Below are 20207 nucleotides of genomic sequence, written 5' to 3'. Positions count from 1 at the left end.
CCCGGGGAGCGGGGAGGGAGAGAGGTGAGCAACCGCTGCATCGCCCGACCGACCGACCGACATACAATCCGTATCGGGCGACATTCATGCCATAGGAGGTGCACAACTTTATTTTGCTCATGATATAAGTGTATAGATGCGTGTATGAAGCTCAATGACTTGTGTAATGTAACTGAAGTGGTCACCTGTATTATAATGTTTGCATCAGGGACTCCCCAGCTTTTACCCCGTTAATCAGCCCCCTCAGGAAGGGTAGGACATGTCCCTTCTAGAATTCCCTCTTTTATGTGAAATCTCTCCCGTCATACTGAGGCCGCGTTCACACGATGCGTTGCGTCACCTTTTTTTTTGTGCGTTTTTGACGCATTTGGAAAGACACACCCGTCCCTGTTTTATTTGAATGCATGTATTTGCGTTCCTCCTGTTTCTATGTTGCGTATTTGCCTTTGTGTTGCGTTTTAAAAAGCACACAAACTTGTAATTGCATTGCGTCGCGTTTCGGGATGCGTTTTTTACATATGTGTTTTGCTACAAAGCAGTTCCCCTTCACTTTTTCATCAAAATCCCAACTTTTATGTGTTTTTTCAAAGGTGCAGAGGACTATTGCTTTCATCTGAGTAAGATCATAAAACACATTTGCAAACCCGTCTTTTGCTGTGTCAACAAAGGCCTAAAAGGCTACAAGGGGAGTTTCACTTCAGATACCCCTATATTGGGCTCCATAGAACCATGGTTCTGGTGTCATTTTAAAGAGAGAAAAAAAGCTGGGTCCTGTGAAGTACAGAACTAGAGATAGAGGTCATTAAAGGGGTTCTCCAGCCACTTACTAGTTAACCCCTATTTAGAGGATAGCGGATAACTTGCTGATCAGTGAGGGTCTTAGGCCCCCTCTACATGCGCGAGTGTGATGCGATGAACTCGCATCACACTCGCAACGCATGCTACGCGGATGGCACGGCCCGAAAGCTACAAACTGGGACTGAACTGACCTGCTGAGTTCACTCCCGGTGTGCAGCGTTCGGGCCGTGTGATCCAAGCAGCATGTGTTGCGAGTTCATCGTATCACACTCGCAAATGTAGAAGGGGCCTTAGTGATGGGAACCCCCATGGATCACAAGAACGGGTGGTCCTCCTTTTATACGCCAATGCTCTTGTGACAGCGTATGATAGCCACCCATCCTCTCCATCACCACTGAATACATCAAGAGACTTAGACCTTCTGATGTATGCGGAGGTAGTTGCGGAGGGGGGAAAATAAGTGCAGTGAAAAATAATTGCAGTTACTGCCGTTTTCTGGGTAGAAGCCCCGATAAATGTATGTTATTGGATCTTCAACTGCAACTCACATTTCCAACTATGGGGGGATGTGTCATACACTGAAGCTTGGTGCAGCATGCTGTTCCCCCTGGCTACCTGCATGCGCCGGATCTATCAGTAGGCTCCGGTGCATAAGGCAGTAATACAGCACTGGGAATGCCCCCTTCACGCCCCTATTCTCCCACTTGGTGTGTAATATCCTCCTTTGTCTTTAACTACCTGTATCTAAGGTTCTGGTACCACAAAAACACAACAACCCGTTCATCTATAATCTTATCTTTAAAATTATACTAGAACTGTGGTATCTGTTATAGAGCCCAAGATAGTCTAAAGTAACACCTCCCCTTTAAAAGGGCAGATGGAGTCTAACATAGAAGTTAAGTGGGGGTAATCCAAGATGGTAATGCACAGCTTTGCCATTTGAAGCGAACCTGTCACCAGGAAAGTGACTTTTAGCTGATGACAGGATCCATTAGCCTCCAACTACAGGATCCATTAGCCTATGCTAGGCTCATTTAAAAAATGTCTTTGTTAGCATCCGGAATACTGCCACTAATTTGTAAAACTTTATTTAACATTACATGGTAATGCTAGGGGGCCAGGTAATGTGAAATAAATTTTAAAAAGTAGTGAAATGATTCAGAATGCTGACAAAAGGCATTTTTAAAATCTGCTTAGCATAGGTTAATGGAATCTGTCACCATCTTAAAGGAAAGCTACCACTTGAAGTGGCAGGTTTCAGATGGAAATACCGGGCACCAGCTCAGGGTGAGCTGGTGCCGGAGCTTATTTTAGTTAGTGTTTTAAACCGCGGTATCGCGGTTTAAAACACTTTTTAAACTGTATAGCCGGCGCAGGCAGGTACGCGCTCGGCGCTTACCATGCGCGCGGCTCTCATTCACTTCCTATGTAGCCGCGCGCACGGTAAGCGCCGAGCGCGTACCTGCCTGCACCGGCTATAAAGTTTAAAAAGTGTTTTAAACCGCGATACCGCGGTTTAAAACGCTGACTAAAATAAGCTCCGGCACCAGCTCACCCTGAGCTGGTGCCCGGTATTTCCATCAGAAACCTGCCACTACAAGTGGTAGCTTTCCTTTAAAATCACTTTCGCTTTAAATAGTTAACACCCACAATTGGTGCCAGCACCAATGTTGGTTGTTATTTGTGGGTCTTTGCTGTAATATGCAGCACACACCCACCTTGATGGCAGTTATAATACAGAGGGCGTCGGTGTCTGATTCCCCCCCCCCCCCATTATACTCTATTGAAGCTACCCCCCTATGAGCGGAACTTCCCTTTAAAAGACCGATTTTTATGTGCAAAATTAGACGAACTGCACTGTATCTGCACTGCATCTACCGTAGAAGCGTTTAATTTATTTCTATATTTCAGATTTCCTCTATTTTGGACCATAAAATGTAATATATCATCCTTTCTAACTTTCGAGGGACAGCAGTGAGATCTTTCTGCTATCCGCAGCCACCTGGCTATATCGAGGTCACCTGCCTATGGAGCCGTATACCCATAGTATACCCATAGTATGCCCATAGTATAACTCTGCTTATGACGTCTTGCATTACTGACCCTACAAATTTCGAATTGCACTATTCAGATTGTGTGTGAATGGTGCTTAAAATAGCCCAGCCATGGCCGCCATGTACCCCGGGCCTTATGGTTTTTTCCACCTCTGTACTTTAATTTGTTTGCCTTACCTTTCCTCCACATAGCCGGCCCTTGTTCCAGGCTAGTCCTGCAGCGGGAACATGATTCACACTTCCTGCTGGTATATATTTCCTTCTAGAAACAAGACAGCTATTAAGATGTGATCACAGGTGGAGCTCCGGAGGGACGTGACCTCAGAAGAACCAGGCAGTGCCCACTTAGGGCATCTGCAGGTCTGCTCTAAGGACACCGCTGGTCATGCCATCCAAGTAGCAGATACAGATGTCTTACTAATGACGGGCATCTGCCAACACAGTAGATTTTATTGCAGGATTTTAGTCTTTTTATGTCTAGTCTTTAGCGTTAATGCCCAGATCACAGAGGGTATCATACATATATGCATTGGATTTGTGGGTCAGGTTGTAAAGAACTGACACCAGAGTATTGGACCCTTCTCATCCACACAGAGCTGCAGAATCGTGACCATAGCTGGAATGGAGAATGGTCTACAATGCAGGTTATACTTCAAGGAAGTGCACAGTAAGTTTTCCCCAGTTACTCAACTTTTTGTTTAGATCATAACAAAAGGGTGAACTATAAAATGATGATCAAAGGTGAACATATAGTTCTTTTTTTCTATGACAGACGTTTAAAATTACTAGCTTTCTTTCAATGAAGGATCCCTTTCACCATGAAAGACATTGGATTCTATTCTGGGCATTTACATTTAGTGTAATTCATCTGCCATATAGATTCATTTCTTCAGTTAGATGCTATAAAAAATCCAGATTGTAGTCCTTGGATACGACCACCACTGTTGGAGGAATTGCACAAAGAAACACATAGTTTTTGCATAAGAAATGACTGAGGGTTAATGAATGTTGCATACCCGTCCTGTGATGATGAGCGCTGAATCCAGGTGGTCAGGGACCTCAATAGCACAAAGCTCAAATGGAGAAAGAAAAAGGACAAGCGCTTCCTGGTGCAAATAAGTTACGATAGCGGGCTGGATGTCTTATCTCCTATGGTCATGCGCTCACCTGTGGTGGTTGTGCTACCAGCACTATGGGTGCTGCCTGGTCCTTGCCGGCAGAGAGATTCCTGATATATTATCATCTGATAATCCGCGGCGATGAAGAGAGCCTCCATTCCTTACGGATGTGAAAGGAAAAAATAGGACCTTTGTTCCGGCGCAACCCAAAAAAGAGTTTTATTAGAGAAAATAAAAACAATAAAATATAGTAAAAGACAATGGGTCCAGTCGCGATCCTGCTGCGCATTGTCCGATGTTGATTCGGGTCTGACGGGATTCACTAAGGTCCGTGCGCCCGATATCCAGTAGGTGTCGCTGCTGCCCCGGGGTCCGCTGGAGTTCACCTTCTTCTTCCCGCTGCATGTAAGTGCTGATCTTGTGACACAAAACTTTTTTTAAATTCCGTGTTTTTTCTGAATTCATCGGGTTGTCCGACGACCTGACGAAAGTGCGCAATTCGGACCCTTAGTAAATGAGTCCCAATGCGTTTCGCATCCTAACCACTGGACTATGGACTAGATATAGACCTGACAAAGCGTCCAGTGGTTAGGACGCAAAACGCGTTGTCTTTTACTATAATTTATTGTTTTTATTTTCTCTAATAAAACTCTTTTTCGGGTTGCACCCCGGAACAAAGGTCCTATTTTTTCCTTTCACATCCGTAAGGAACTTTTCATCCCAGCGGATTATCAGATGATCAATAGCACATACAAGGCCCCCACTGCCAGAGTGCAGCGGTGGTTGTATCCAAGGACAACTATATTGTTTTTAAGGGACAACATGGACTCATTTATGGGAAAGTAGCTTTACACAGGTAATTTTTTTTAAATAACAGGCTGATTTATTAAATGAAATGTGAATGCCCAGATGAGAATATCCCTTTAATATTTCCCATTTACTTGTCAACCCAGGCTTCAAGTATAAGTAGAACCTTGAATAACATAGTTACAGTTGCCATATGTCTACACCAAAATTTGAAGAGAAGCCACATACAAAATTTATCCCTCCTTTACCAATCATTGTAGTCCGCGTAGCGCTGCAGATCCTGGGTGTCTCCTAGAGCTGAGATGGGTTAGAGCCCCAACCAATTTGGCGTCTCACATCTCCAACCATTGATTGGAGTATCCGATGGCCGGTGGTGCTGGTGCTGGCGTGCATTTCTATACTAGGTCTTACCTGGCGTAGAATTGTGCTGTTACCAGCGACCAATTATAGAGCATTATACGTCAGAACCGTGAGATAAGTGACGTGTCACCTGCCCATGTCTCTGTGTCACCTTAGCACAACCCACCTGTCACTGAAAACTTCACTTATTATATTCTGGCTGTGATCCCCTGCCGTAAAGAAGCTGCTATAATTGAGTCTTGTCTCATACACGTGGATGACATATTAAGAAAATAATGTATGACAATTATATAGACAATATTAAGAAAATAATGTATGATAATTACAGATAAACATTTCCCTACAGCAATTTGTAATTCCGATTAGATTACACGGATCGCTTTATCATCCGATGTTTATAATAATCTGGGATGTGATGACTGGCAAGGAAGCGTCTAGTGGTGACTGAGTGAGTAGCACTTCTGCCTTGCAGTGCTGGAGTCCTGGGTTCGAATCCCACCCAGGTCAACATCTGCAAAGAGTTTGTATGTTCTCTCGGTGTTTGCATGGGTTTCCTCCGGGTCCTCCGGTTTCCTCCCACACTTCAAAACATACTGTTGTTTAGATTGTGAGCCCCATGGGGACAGGGACCAATTTGACATGCTTGTGCAGCGCTGCGTAATCTGTGTGCGCTATATAAATAAAGAATTATTATTATTATTATTATTATTAGTCCCCAATATCTATCTGTCCCATATATATGGCACATCCTAGATCTGAATGTATGAAATATTGGCATTGAATACCTGTACAAACTGTACAAAGTTGAATACGCTGACAACAAAATCACAAAAAAAACCGTCAATGGGAATCAATTTTATTAACCAATGGAGGCCTGGATTTGGAGACACACGCAAAATTAAAGTGGAAAAACACACCACAGGCTGATGGAGATCAAAATTAGAGAACAACAAAACATTTCCTTTATGTCAAGGTCACTGTGTAGTCCTATGTGAATACATCCTAACGTTGCAGAATTTTAAGCTTATTTCATTGATTGTATATATTCTGAGGGACAGAATAAAAATGTCAATGATATTGTATATTGTAAAAGACACTGATCCAAATTGGAGAACACGTTCAGATACATGCTGGTTATTGGTGTTAATCTGGCACCTGGTGCTAATTTCCTTAATTAGCATTTTTTTAACGGAGTGCTTAAAAACGGCCTAAAAAAGGGTTCAAAATGCCACGTGTGCCACCAACCTAAGGTCTGTTTTTAGTCCGTTTTTCCCAATTATCTTAATAGATATACAGGTTGTAAGCAGCCAAGCGCATGGTAAACTGCGAAAAACGGACTGAAAACGGATGTTTAAAAACGCCATGTGTGACATCACCCTAAGGGTGATGCTACACATGCCGTTTTTAGTCCGTTTTTAAGCATGCATTTTAAAAAACACATCAGTTTTTGACCGTTTATCATGCCCTTGTCTGCTTACAACCTGTATATCTATTAAGATAATTGGGAAAAACGGACCATAAATCATGTGTGGCATCAACCTGAGGGTGCTGTCCCATGTAAGAGTTTTGATTCCTGTAATCACAGCACCCGGTCTCTTGCATTTACACAATACAAGACACCGGGCACTTATTGCCGATGGCATACAAGCGCATATGCGATCGCCGTGGGCCACCCCAGTGCGTTTTGATTCCATTACAAAACGGAATCTAAACACTTATGTGTGACAGCACCTTAAAGGAAACCTACCACTTGTACTGGCAGGTTTCTGATGGAAATACCGGGCACCAGCTCAGGGTGAGCTGGTGCCGGAGCTTATTTTCGTTAGTGTTTTAAACCGCGGTATCGCGGTTTAAAACACTTTTTAAACTTTATAGCCGGCGCAGGCAGGTACGCGCTCGGCGCTTACCATGCGCGCGGCTCTCATTCACTTCCTATGTAGCCGCGCGCACGGTAAGCGCCGAGCGCGTACCTGCCTGCGCCGGCTATAAAGTTTAAAAAGTGTTTTAAACCGCAATACCGCGGTTTAAAACACTAACGAAAATAAGCTCCGGCACCAGCTCACCCTGAGCTGGTGCCCGGTATTTCCATCAGAAACCTGCCACTACAAGTGGTAGGTTTCCTTTAAAGGGGTTGTCCGAGTTCTGAAAAAAAATAAGGGTGGCCGGGAGGGCGCTGCTTAAAAAAATAAAGTCCTACTCACCTTCCAGGGCCCTCAGGTATCCAGCGCTGCTGTCGCTCCGGTCCGGGCGCCATGTAAACAAACATGGCTGCCGGAGCAGCGTTGGACTCGACAACCTTCCGGCCTGCATTCACAATGCTGTGAATAGGGACGGGTAGGCGTGCCCAGCCACGGCCGGCCGGAAGCTGAATACTGGAAGGCACCGGAAGGTGAGTAGGACTTTATTTTTTAAGCAGCGCCCTCCCGGCCACCTTTAGTTTTTTTCAGAACTCTCAGACAACCCCTTTAACCTTCCAGTTTTTACTAACTTTGCAAACATATTGTGCTGCTCCAAAGTGACTGAAGCCCCTTAGCAGCAGGATGTCCAGATGAAGACCAAAGGGGGGACCCTATCAGCCATAGCAAGAGAAGTCCCTCAAGAAGAATGGTCACCCTCGAGAGACCAAAGCAAGAGCGGACAGGATAATGCGGAGAATCTCTATGGGTTATTGATTCAACACTGCAGATGGAATCGCTCGCTGGTTCTCAGCACTGAACAGGGCAAGGATCTGTCTCTTCATACAGTATCTAACATTTAAGAGCATTTGGACTGAACGCCTACTCTGCAGTGACCAAAGCTCTCATTAGCAGAAATAATCAAAAGACTAGACTCACCGTTGCTGTGGAGGCAGAGGAGGAGTGGTTCAGTTCATTTTGTTGAGTGAAAGCAAATTATTGAAGCAAGTCTAATTTATTTGGTTACGGAAAATATTATGTTCGTCAACAAGCTTGGGAAAGACTGAACACAAAGTGTGTAAAGAAGTTAGTGAAAGGTGGTGGAGGAAGTGTCATGGTTTGGGGAATGTTTTCTGCAGCAGGAGTTGGACCTCTCATACAGCCACATGGCAGAGTGAATGTAAGCGTGTATCAGAACTTTCTCAAAAACACGTGGTCCCTTCCTCCATTCCTCACTCAAATAGCCAGCAATTTTCTGTCACACAGCAAAACAGATAAAGCAGTGCTTTGAAACAGAAAACATTGAAATAATTAAATAGTCAGCCCAGAATCCTGATCTAAACCCAATAGAATGGAAAATCCTTGGTGACAAAGTTATTTCCAAGAAACCCTCAACTGTGCAAGAGACTGGAAGAAGAGTGGACCAAAATCCCAGCAGAACCGTGTAAGACTAGTGATGTCCTATGGCCGGTGCTGATGTCATTCACATCAAAGACCTGAGCACTCCCTACTGATTGGTGACTGGTTGAACCTTCAGAAAATTAATTATAATCTTTCTCTTGGCTACAGTCATTGCTGTTCTCTAATTGATGATCATCACTTTTTTTTTGCAAAATACAGGTTTTATGTTGATATACTATGCTGAGGCAATTTAGTGAAATCCTGTTCTAGTGACATGTTGCATCCCTTACAAAAATCCATGAAATGTTGATCAATGGAGATTATATTATTATTGAAAAAAATCAAGTGATCATGGATTGATCTCCAATTTTGATAGAACAAGATGCCCTCATAGTAATGTGGCGGCCAAGGCGAGGTGCAGAATCGTGAGGCAGAAACAAAGTCGGGCAGGAGGTCAAGACAGGCAGCACGGGATCAGAGTTGGGGACAGGCAGCATGGGATCAGAGTCGGGGGCAGGCAGAGGTCAGGACAGGTAGAACGGGAGCGAAGTCAGGAACGGAATCGAGGTCACTACGGGAAATCAGGATAAACACACAAGGCAATGAACAAAGCTTTCTCTGAGACATAGAAGCACAAAGATCTGGCAGGGGACCCAAAAAGGAGATGGAAATTTAACAGAATGGGTTGCCGGCCAGCACCAATTAACAGCACGCTGGCACTTTAAATCTCTGGAAGCCATTGTGCCCCAGGGGAGGCGGGGACATGTGCGTTGGGCCGCCAGACCCATCGCTGGAACACGGCAAGGTGAGTCAGACAGTCGCAGCAGTCCTAGTGAGCAGGAGTCCTAGTGACACGGGTGCGCCTGAGACATGGGTTGCAGGAGAACCTTTGACACTTATCTATGTCAGGAGCACTAGGTCTGTAGCCAGATGTTTCTACTCACTTGTACGCAGATATTTTGAAATCAGTAAAGAATTGAAACAGAAAGTATAACAGAAATTTGCATAATATTTTCATTTGTGCAGCAGTTCTATTAACACTGAGATCCACCTTCATCAAATACAACTGTGTTTTATATATCAGACTACCATAGAGGTGTTGTTACACTGTCAATACCTTCTGAGCTTTAGGGTGCGGTCACACGTACCGCTAGCGCTAGGGTCCGGTGGCAAGTCTTGACCTGATCGCATATGCTTTTCTATGGAAACGCATGCAATCGGTAACCAGAACCAGAATCCATAGAAATGCATACGCGATTGGGCTGTGCATGCGCCTTATTTCTTCAAAAAAAGCATCACACCTGACCGTGCTGTTATTGCTGCTCAGATGTATAGAGATGAATGGAGCTTAGTTACAATACCATAAACCACCATGGTCAGGACAGGAGCGTTTTTTAAAAGATGGCAGCCATGTATTTCAACCTCCAGACAACCCCCTTTAACCTCGCTGCTTGTGCGCAAAGGTGAATTTCGAGGAATCTGTTTAATGGATGAAAGACTTGAGAAGACTTTAAACTGAGATCAAAGGTGAAGCCATAATACCGGAAGATGGCTGGAATAGAGGTCTCTGTGTGTTACTTATGTAACCACGTGATGGTAGAATCACATACATAACCACAACTATGCAACATCTTTCCATCTCTATCTAAGCCAGAAAGTCCATCATCTTTGACTGAATGATTTTACATGTCAGGATACAAAGCGTAAATATCTCACAATCTAATCAACTTACCAGTATGTTTTGGCATGTGGGAGGAAATCGAAGGACCTGGAGGAAACCCACGCAATCACGGAGAGAACATACAACATTGCTTCAGGTCATTGAGGCTCGTGGGTCTTGGGGCTTATTTCACCACAGCATTTCAATTGGTGTTTGGACTTTGGCTTGGTCACCGCAATAATCTGATTCTTTTTTTTTTAACCATTGAATTGCTCGTCATTGTTGTCCTGTTACATGACGCACTTTTGGCCAAGCTTCATAGATGACCCCACATTTTCCTCTAGATTCCTTGACAATACAGGTTCTAGGTCCTGTGACATTTTATGTACAAATGTTGCTGCTCATCAATCTGCAAAGAAGTTCGAAGTTCACCAAGTTCACAGCATATCAGCCCAAACGTCTGAAACCATCAAGCATGGTGCTGGGGCGGCGAGGAGTTAGGGTGCTGCCAAACGTTGCGTTCTTGCAACGGTTTAAAGCATGCGTTTTCAGTCCGCTTTTGAATATTTACCATGCATTTGGCTGCTTTGAACCTGTTTGATCCTGCCAGAGGGGGCACACACCAGTATGCACGTGTGCTTGGTTTATAATCCTTCATCCTGGTGGTAGATGTTTTTTAAGTTTTTTTTTACACACGGCTTTTCCATTTTGGCTTAATTTTTGACTGTTGTGTTTGTCATCTTAAGTTTAAATCACCTTAGACCTTAAAAGGGTCCCAAGTTTAGGAGATATCATGGTACTGTATTTTTCGGACTACAAGGCGCACAAAAAATCCTTTGATTCTCTCAGAAATCAAAGGGGCGCCTTATAGCCCAGTGCGCCTTATATATGAACCGCACTTACAGACAACAGCTGCCTTAGGCCGGTGCCGCACGCGGCTTTGTCTGTGTTTTCAAACGCAGACAAAGCCGCGCTCACCGGGGCGGGCCGCGGCCCGATCACATCGGCGTTTCTATGGAACAAGCCGCCGGTGTTTTGCATTAAATTAACGCAAAACACCGGCGGCTTGTTCCCGATGTGATTGGGCCGCGGCCCGCCCCGCAGACAAAGCGCCACGTCTGACATCACCCTCATAGTCTGAAAAAAACAGTAATCAGTGAGGGTCACACTGCTGGAACCCCCATGATGCAGAGAATGGGGATCTCGTTCTCACTAAGGGGTGGAGCAGCAGGTCAAGCATGCACCCTGCCGCTCCATTCACTGACTATGTGAGTGCCGGATTAATGTGGGTGCCATGTTATCTAGATCGCCGGGGCCCTGTTTTTGTGAAGGTTACGGATCCCAGCAGCTGGACCCCCACTGCTCACCATGTTATCATCTATATAGGGTAAATTAAAGAAAGAAAGAGGGATGCATATGTGCAGAATCAACAAGATAATTTTTATTATTAGACGTACACATAAACAAAGTTAAAAACCATTAAAAAGTCCTCAATCGGACATACAAGGTAGACCAACAGACAATGGTATGGGACTTATACGTAAGAGTAACAGTAACAGATATGTGCACTTAGTATGTGTTATAATGGATTGCTAAATATACAAGGAGGCCAACAAAGAATGTTAAAATAAGACACCAATAAAGGTAACAGGTAATCCATATGTGTGTAATACAGTGTCTAATACAGTGGTCTCCATATATCAGGTGTGCAAGGCAAAAATCATGCTAGCCAAAAATATGTTAAACACAGTATGTGCACATAATAAGTAAATAAAAGGTAAGTTATCGATCCCAACCTATGTCAGAAGACCTATATCAAGTAGGCTTCATCAGGAGTGAGTATAAAACAGGGGAGGACTGCCTTTTATACCTGCGACTGCTCTTATTTTAACATTCTTTGTTGGCCTCCTGGTATATTTAGCAATCCATTATAACACATACTAAGTGCACATATCTGTTACTGTTACTCTTACGTATAAGTCCCATACCATTGTCTGTTGGTCTACCTTGTATGTCCGATTGAGGACTTTTTAATGGTTTTTAACTGTGTTTATGTGTACGTCTAATAATAAAAATTATCTTGTTGATTCTGCACATATGCATCCCTCTTTCTTTCTTTAATTTATATGTTTCATTGGATGCAGATGAATTATCATATCTTGGCCCAACCATGATATGACATCTGTATAGGGTATAACCTCTAAACTTGGGACAACCCCTTTACAGGTTCATTTTTTAATGTCCTGATTCTTAAGATGTTCGTTCTTTCTTGTGATGGTATGTGCGCTCACATATACTATATCCTGGAATGTAACAATACGAGCACGCTTACATTCTGATCACCTTCTCATTGTGGATTTCCTTCTACAATTCTCGTTAGACATGCCCAGGACATAACAAAGGGGGGAGGATTTTTCATGTATGTTATTCGCTGGTGTAGAGTCAGAAATATGTAAGGAGTGTTGTAGATGGGTCTCAGTGATTGTTTTCGTATATGACATTTTGGGAGGTGAGAAGTATTTCCCCATATCTCACCATGAACACCATGAGGCTGGTGCTCCGTACTTTCTGGGGATGAGATGAGGAAACAGGGCCGTGTATTTGTCAACAATCATAATGACTGCTGGAGCTTATGCCAAGCCACTTAAAGGGCAGACTTTCCGCTGACTTGCATTAAAGGGAGTGTTCCTGTGCTATATTGGGAAGTCTCATAATTTGTGTATCAGATGTGTGTAGGTATCCCATCTGTGGTTATCCCAGTTAGAGCTGATTCGCATTGCCGTGGTTGGTCCGTGCAGTGTCCTGGATCGGCCACAGTGCAGAGGAGGGGACTCTGTGCATCATAGTGGTATATACAATCACCGGCCACTTTATTAGGTACACCATGCTACCGTAGTAACGGGTTGGACCCCCTTTTGCCTTCAGAACTGCCTCAATTCTTCGTGGCATAGATTCAACAAGGTGCTGGAAGCATTCCTCAGAGATTTTGGTCCATATTGACATGATGGCATCACACAGTTGCCGCAGATTTGTCGGCTGCACATCCATGATGTGAATCTCCCGTTCCACCACATCCCAAAGATGCTCTATTGGATTGAGATCTGGTGACTGTGGAGGCCATTTGAGTACAGTGACCTCATTGTCACGTTCAAGAAACCAGTCTGAGATGATTCCAGCTTTATGACATGGCGCATTATCCTGCTGAAAGTAGCCATCAGATGTTGGGTACATTGTGGTCATAAAGGGATGGACATGGTCAGCATCAATACTCAGGTAGGCTGTGGCGTTGCAACAATGCTCAATTGGTACCAAGGGGCCCAAAGAGTGCCAAGAAAATATTCCCCACACCATGACACCACCACCACCAGCCTGAACCGTTGATACAAGGCAGGATGGATCCATGCTTTCATGTTGTTGACGCCAAATTCTGACCCTACCATCCGAATGTCGCAGCAGAAATCGAGACTCATCAGACCAGGCAACGTTTTTCCAATTTTCTACTGTCCAATTTCGATGAGCTTGTGCTAATTGTTTCCTGTTCTTAGCTGAAAGGAGTGGTCTTCTGCTGCTGTAGCCCATCTGCCTCAAAGTTCGACGTACTGTGCGTTCAGAGATGCTCTTCTGCCTACCTTGGTTGTAACGGGTGGCGATTTGAGTCACTGTTGCCTTTCTATCAGCTCGAACCAGTCTGCCCATTCTCCTCTGACCTCTGGCATCAACAAGGCATTTCCACCCACAGAACTGCCGCTCACTGGATGTTTTTTCTTTTTCGGACCATTCTCTGTAAACCCTAGAGATGGTTGTGCGTGACAATCCCAGTAGATCAGCAGTTTCTGAAATACTCAGAGCAGCCCTTCTGGCACCAACAACCATGCCACGTTCAAAGGCATCAAATCACCTTTCTTCCCCATACTGATGCTCGGTTTGAACTGCAGGAGACTGTCTTGACCATGTCTACATGCCTAAATGCACTGAGTTGCCGCCATGTGATTGGCTGATTAGAAATTAAGTGTTAACGAGCAGTTGGACAGGTGTACCTAAGAAATTGGCCGGTGAGTGTATATATCAGAGATATATTTGAATCAAAAACACGATGGAAAAAATGCCAAATGTGTCACCGGCCTCATAGTTTTTTTTCTATATCTTGTGGTGTTACAGCAACTGTTTCACTTTTATTTCTACACTCCTTTGGATACATCTCCCCCAATGTCTTCCCGCTAAGGGTGGTGTCACACGTGGCATTTTAAACCCTTTTTTAGTCCGCTTTCATGTGTTTTCAGTCGGTTAAAAAACACATCTGTTTTTTTTAATCCGTTTTTCCAATTATCTTAATTAAAAAACGGACACAAATGGAGGCGTTTCCATGACTGAACATGGACTAAAAACTGGTTGAAACGCCACATGTGACACCACCCTAAGGCCAGCGGCACGCATGGCGTTTTGCACCCGTTTTTGGGCCAGTTTCTAAACAGTCCGTTAAAAAACGCATGCAGTTTTTGAAAATGCATCCGTTTTTGACCCGTTTAAATTAAGATAGTTGGTAAAACCGGTCAAAAACTGATTCGTTTCCAAAAAACGCATGCTTTTTTTACCGGACTGCTTAAAAACGGCCTAAAAACAGGTTCAAAACACCACGTGTGCCGCTGGCCTAAGGCTGCGTTCACATGCCGCCTTGATTTGTGATAGTAAATGTAACTCAGGCGCAGCAGGGAAGAAGTTACTCCCGTTTTGAAATACGTGCAAACGCCTTTAATCTCGAACGAGCAGCACAGGTTTTACCAGGAAACAATGCCAAATACGTGTTACTTGGTCCAGGCGTTTTGGTCTGAACAAATCTGAAATGGGAGAAGCTCCTCCACACGGCGTATCATAGTGTGAACGCGCTTTTTGTTGTGTTTTTGGCGCATTCCAAAGGCTTCAATCTTGATCACATGAAGTAACATTGCGTTTCCATTGCATTTGCTAAAACTCAATGTTGCTTCAACATGTGATCAAGGCTGAAGCCTTTTGAATGCGTCAAAAACGCATTAAAAAAGTGACGCAACACGTCGTGTGAATGCGCCCTGAAAGTTTCCTTGAGTATGGGTTTGTCTCTATCCCACTACGATCTAGGTGGAAATTAATCGGTTATAAAGTTAGGGGCATAAGTTAGAAATTCCTCCAAGGATCAATTACTTTACAGGTCCGTAGAAAGCAGCAGGAAGTTAGTCGCTGACCGCTCCACAGGACAAGGGTTGCTTGTTCTTTAAGGAGTGTGACGCCCGTAGAAGGGTGGGGGCAGAGTCTGAGACATCCTGTAGTTATGTACAGAAATACTGACGTCACCGCATACCTTATATTAGAGGTGTCATTGGACAGGCTGTCATTCACCGATATACTACACAGATAATGGGGCTGATAGTCCTAAAGGGCTTATCTCCGGTACTGTAAATTCTGATATGTAGTGACCTAACCCCAGATATCACCTGGAATTCTCACTGTTATGAAAAGACCTAAAGCCTTATACTAGAGATAATGGTGAAAGCTGTTCCTTCCAACTACACCATACACATGCACGCTCAGCATGTAGGGAGATTCTCTCCCCAAACTAGTGCAGTCTGTACTATGTGCAGTTGCCTGTGGAGTGTGCAGGGGGCGCCAGATTCATCAGGACTGGCGCACGGTCTTCATGAATCTGGCGCCCCCCCTGCGCTGCTCAGGAATTTGGCACCATTTTTTTGGTGCACTTTGTTCATGCTGCAGAATTGTGGCGCAGATAGAATTAGTAATAAATGTGGTGCACAGAGAGCCCTATTAGGTGCAGAAGTTTGTGGCGCTGTGGAAACGATACAAAACTGGCGCAGACACTGGATAAATACATGTGTAAGCCGTTTGTAGCTTCTTTTCAGTGCTAAGTCAGACAGAAAACCGGCGCAGACACTTTAATCAATGTGGACATTGAGCCTAAACTGTATCAGGCATCTGTGGAGTAGCTAAGTGCACAGAGCGAAGAGCACAGCAGTGTGAGAACAAGTTCTTAGTGGACTTGGAAGAGCTACAATCCTGGAGTATAATTTATTTTTTGCACAGTTCTGCTGTTACTTACAACAAAGATAAGTTAGGATGACACAGATCTCCAGGGGCAATACCTAATGCTGTCTGCATTGTCAAATCTACGGATACATCCCCTTTAAGGTACAGCTGGAGCTTTGCTTGGTTTCAGATGGCTTTTCTTGCTGTGCATTTAAATACCCAGGACAGATTACCCTATCTTCTAGCTAAAGCCCCGCTTAAAGGGGTTGACCAAGTGGCAAAGTTATCCCCCATAGGGTGATGCCACACATGGCTCTTTTTAAGCATTCCGTCCATAAACACATTTCCGTTTTTGACCAGTTTTAATTAAGATAATTGGTCAAATCTGTCAAAAACGAATGTGTTTTTTTAACGAACTGCTTAAAAACGGACCAAAAACGGGTTCATGTGTGGCATCACCCATAAGGTGCTGATCTTGTAGTCCAACTGATGGTGGGATACCCACCTTATAGAAGAACAGTGATCTTGTTCCCTTAAATGGATAGAGCATCAGGAGGATCATGCTATTATCCTAACATTTATTATCTATGGTCCTGCCTGAGAAAGCTGAGTGCCGTACAGCAATATGGGGAATGAGACCTACATTCATGTAATAAGTGGGGGTTCTAGCTGTGGGACCTGTGCCGAGCAAGTTAATCCCTATCCTGTAGAGATATCTTTATATAGTCATTCTGCTATATCTTAAAGGGCTTTTCCAGTTTAGTAATATTAGTGATCTATTGATGATCTATCAGCCGCACTTAGGACTACCACGGATCAGATGATTCCTGCTTCTTTGGTGCCAGAATCAACCTAGAGCTGGAAGTTTTCTTTCTTTGTGTAGTGTCTAATTATTTCATTGGGGGCTAAGCTGCAGTTATCCGGCCTGGCCATTTCAGGTTGCATTCACATTGTCCAGAACACGTGAATGCAGCCTCAGAAAACTAAACTTCACAGGAATTGCGATCTGTGCAGTTCCTCCATATGTCAGAGATATAGCCACCACTGTACATAGCAGCAGTCTGCTGTACTCCATACAGTGCTGTGTTCCTGTAGGCTTCTCACCAATGCATCCAGCGCTATTTATAGGTAGGGAGCGGGGAACACCCAGATACGGAGCCGCCTGCCAGGCCAGAGAACAAACACAGAGACTAGGGAAGAAAGACTTCAAGTGAACCCGTCAGATTAACCCCCAAAACTAAACATATTTTCATAAACTGCCATTAGAAAGCATTGTCCCTCTACATGCCTGTAAACTCAAACAACCAGGTCCTAAAACTGTATGCAAATGACCTGAGATGGGCACAATGAGTCATTATCATATTCAGCTGTCCAGCTTATTCATGAGTGAGAGGCACAGCCACACCCCCACTGCTTGACTGACAGCCTGTATAATGATGTGACACTCCTGGTGCTGGCTCCTCTATGTGCTTCTTGGTGCTGGTGGCCACGCCCCCTGCAGCCTGTGTGTATGAGATACTCCTATACACATGACTGACAGCCTGTATAATGGTGTGAGGTATAATGGTGTAATGGCTCCTCCATGTGCTTCCTGGTGGTGGCGCCCCCTGCAGCCTGTGTGTATGAGATACTCCTATACACATGACTGACAGCCTGTATAATGATGTGATACACCTGGTGCTGGCTCCTCTATGTGCTTCCTGATGCTGGCGCCCCCTGCAGCCTGTTTGTGTATGTGATACAACTGCTCCAGGATGTAGCTATATGTATAACACAGCATTTTAGCTACTTGTGTTGCTGATGTCTCACACATCTGTATAGCAGAACAGAACATGCACAACAATGCTTTACTATACATTACACACAGACATGAGTAGCGGGAGGAGAGGGGAGGGGCTGTGATGGGATCCATGTGAGCTGCTCCAACAGGTTGTAGTGACAGGACAAGTGACACAGACCTGATGACAGGTGTCCTTTCAGTCTTACTGTCCTGGACACCACCTTTATCTGATCTTAAGACATCCAACAAGGAAACTCAGTATCTGAAGGATCAGCTTTCATGTACTGTAACTATTATCATACACTTTAACAGGATCAATATCAAGACCTTATTCCGATTCTCACATCCTTGTGTCATACTGGGACCTTTGTCCATTTTGTTGTGATTAGGGATCTTTATTATCAATAGTCGATTATTGAACCATTGTCGGGGTGTATATTTCTATATGCTTTGTAAATTACATTCCTCTGCCATAATATTAATATATATGCCTAAAATTTTGTAGTGCTGCATCCAGCCAGACAATTGCCACAATGGTCGCAGAAGGTGATACCCAACTTGGGCAGGGGTAATAAAATAGTACGGTATCATGTGGGTTCGGATGCTGGGGAACCCTGTCCAAAGTTTATTGTGGCTCTAGTTATGTCACTGTCTGCAACAAGATTTTAGACACCTAAATAAGTACCTGAATTTTTGTGATTTTTTTATCAGTAGCAATTTCACTAAAATGAGGTTGGTACAGTGTAAAGTACATAGGTTTGACCACTAGATGGCACCACATACAATCAGTTTTACTATTTAGCTTTTTTAAACCTGTAATATTTTCTTGATATTATGTATAGAAATATGTAAAAGACAAAAAAAATGATGATTACTGCTTCTTGTTGCCCTACAACTGTACTCAGGGTGTCCACACATGCTTATGGTTTCAACTACCAATGCAGGTGCTGCCTAGAAATAAGTGATAATCCCATTGCAAAGGCTGGAATCCACCCAGAGATTCTGTAGCAAGAAAAAAGAAGGACACATGAAACAATTTCTTAAGTATATTATTAAGTTTACTACTATCATCTGTAATATTCATTTATAAAATGTTGTTAAAAGTTTAGCTACACTTTAAAGGAAATCTACCATTTGATTTCATACATTATGAAGCAAACATACCTTGAGAATGCTGCAGCTACACTGATGCAGAAACATATCTTGAGCAGTGTAATTTTAATTTATTTTTGTAATGTTTTAAATTTTTTGTATTTTTGTAGCTTGTTGTAATATTGTGTTGATTAGGGTAAGGAATAGAGATAAAATAATGTATAGAGTATAGTTGTAAAAGTATTTAAAGTCTTACCTGGCCGGAGGAACCTCCTCCAAAATGTCACAGGACACACCGGGCGTTTTGCGTCTCAGTGGAAGCCATGGATGTTTAGTGTAGACTCATACAAGGACTATGGCATACCTAGCCAAAGTTTGGTAATGTATTTATGCCATTATGTCTTTGAATCAAGCTATATATAAAAGGAATATTGAATATATGTATGGTATGAGTACTGTTTATGGATTGTAATGGATGGACAGGGACTGAGAGCCTTTAGGACTGAGAGCAATTATCCTCGTTTTATAATTGTTTTTTCAGCAAAACGACTCAGTTCAGGGATTAAACAAGATATGTTTCTGCATCAGTGTAGCTACAGCATGGTATGTTTAGTTCATAATGCATAAAAACAAATGGTAGATTTTCTTTAAAATAAAGCTTATCCATTCATACATGATTATTGTGACGTCAGTTCTGATATTTCCCACTAGATGGCGATATGTGAACAATGATAAATCAGGCTACACACAAGTGAGAATAATAGTGGATGATGTCACTAATATAAAGCTTCCTGTCACAGTCCTGGAAGAAAGTCACTTATCAAGGAACAATTTATATCATCGTCTGCTGGTACCACTTATTACAGAGAAAAAAATGTGTGTGCTGTCATCAGGGCATAAAAGCTTCAAGAGGGGGACTGTGTATGACTTTGCAGCCCCTATGTTTGGGGCAGATCCGTTTTCATTCTATTCAATATCTATTCATTCTCAGCTCAGTTTCTGTTAAAATCTTGTAAAATGGGAATATCACATAAACTTTTTTGCATAGAATTATTATGATCTTTCCCAAATTGACAAAACTGTATTTGATTCTTGGAAACCAATTCCAATCTGCTGCAAGAAAATATTCCAAAAGTGTCATTAACCCTAGAGTCTCATGAATATATTATTCCTCTGATAAAACTGATGCCTTCCCACGGTGAGCTTAAATGAAATCTACCATCAAAATCC

The 20207-nt window shown here is 43.3% G+C and overlaps 1 long non-coding RNA gene across 1 annotated transcript; it reads left to right on the top strand.

The window, feature by feature from the left end:
• The first annotated feature begins 4 nt into the window (after positions 1–4).
• LOC140075036 (uncharacterized) lies at positions 5–19962 on the top strand. Its single transcript, XR_011849330.1, has 3 exons — positions 5–98; positions 3447–3519; positions 19689–19962. It is a non-coding gene; the product is annotated as an uncharacterized lncRNA (long non-coding RNA).
• Positions 19963–20207: the final 245 nt, after the last annotated feature.

The sequence above is a fragment of the Engystomops pustulosus genome, chromosome 8 (assembly GCF_040894005.1).
Source record: "Engystomops pustulosus chromosome 8, aEngPut4.maternal, whole genome shotgun sequence".
In the NCBI taxonomy this organism is placed as follows: domain Eukaryota; kingdom Metazoa; phylum Chordata; class Amphibia; order Anura; family Leptodactylidae; genus Engystomops; species Engystomops pustulosus.
Note: the sequence above shows the minus strand (reverse complement) of the source record. Positions and strands in the feature narration are given on the sequence as shown.